Source organism: Capsella rubella, unplaced genomic scaffold, assembly GCF_000375325.1.
Source record: "Capsella rubella cultivar Monte Gargano unplaced genomic scaffold, Caprub1_0 scaffold_155, whole genome shotgun sequence".
Classification (NCBI taxonomy): Eukaryota; Viridiplantae; Streptophyta; class Magnoliopsida; order Brassicales; family Brassicaceae; genus Capsella; species Capsella rubella.
Window position 1 is genome coordinate 6,669 of NW_006238773.1, and position 559 is coordinate 7,227.

Sequence of the window (559 nt, forward strand, 5' to 3'; positions counted from 1 at the left end):
CTGATGGGAGTACCATTTACTATGAACCAACATTCTTTTTTCTTCTCTATAGACGCCGTCCGGAGAAGCATCATCCACATACCCATCAATTTGTGATTGGCATCATTCGGCATATGGAAGAAGTGTTTGAACTGTGGGTGTCCTAGGAACCAGTCCAACTCATGAGACTTAAGGTGAGCTTTCAAGAAGTCCACTGTCCTTGTGATATAACACTTAGCAGATAGCTTGAATGGCTTCATGTACTCGGATCTATTGAAGTACATGTTCACCGGTTGCATTACTTCTGTTCCCTCCTCGGATTCCTCCTCGGACTCCTGCAAAACAACATAGTTATACTAAGTTTTCCCAAGTTATACCTTTTGAATTTTCGAATTGAAATAAACTAGTTATACAATAAACGAGTGTCTTCTTCTTCTGTTGGCTTTTCGACTTCACCTACTGGATCTGTTTCTTTGTTAAAGCTATACCTTTTATAGACTTGTTGAAATTTCCCAAGTTATACCTTTTCGACTTCACCATTCTTCTCTTCTCCTTCACACAAAACCAACAACCGCTAATT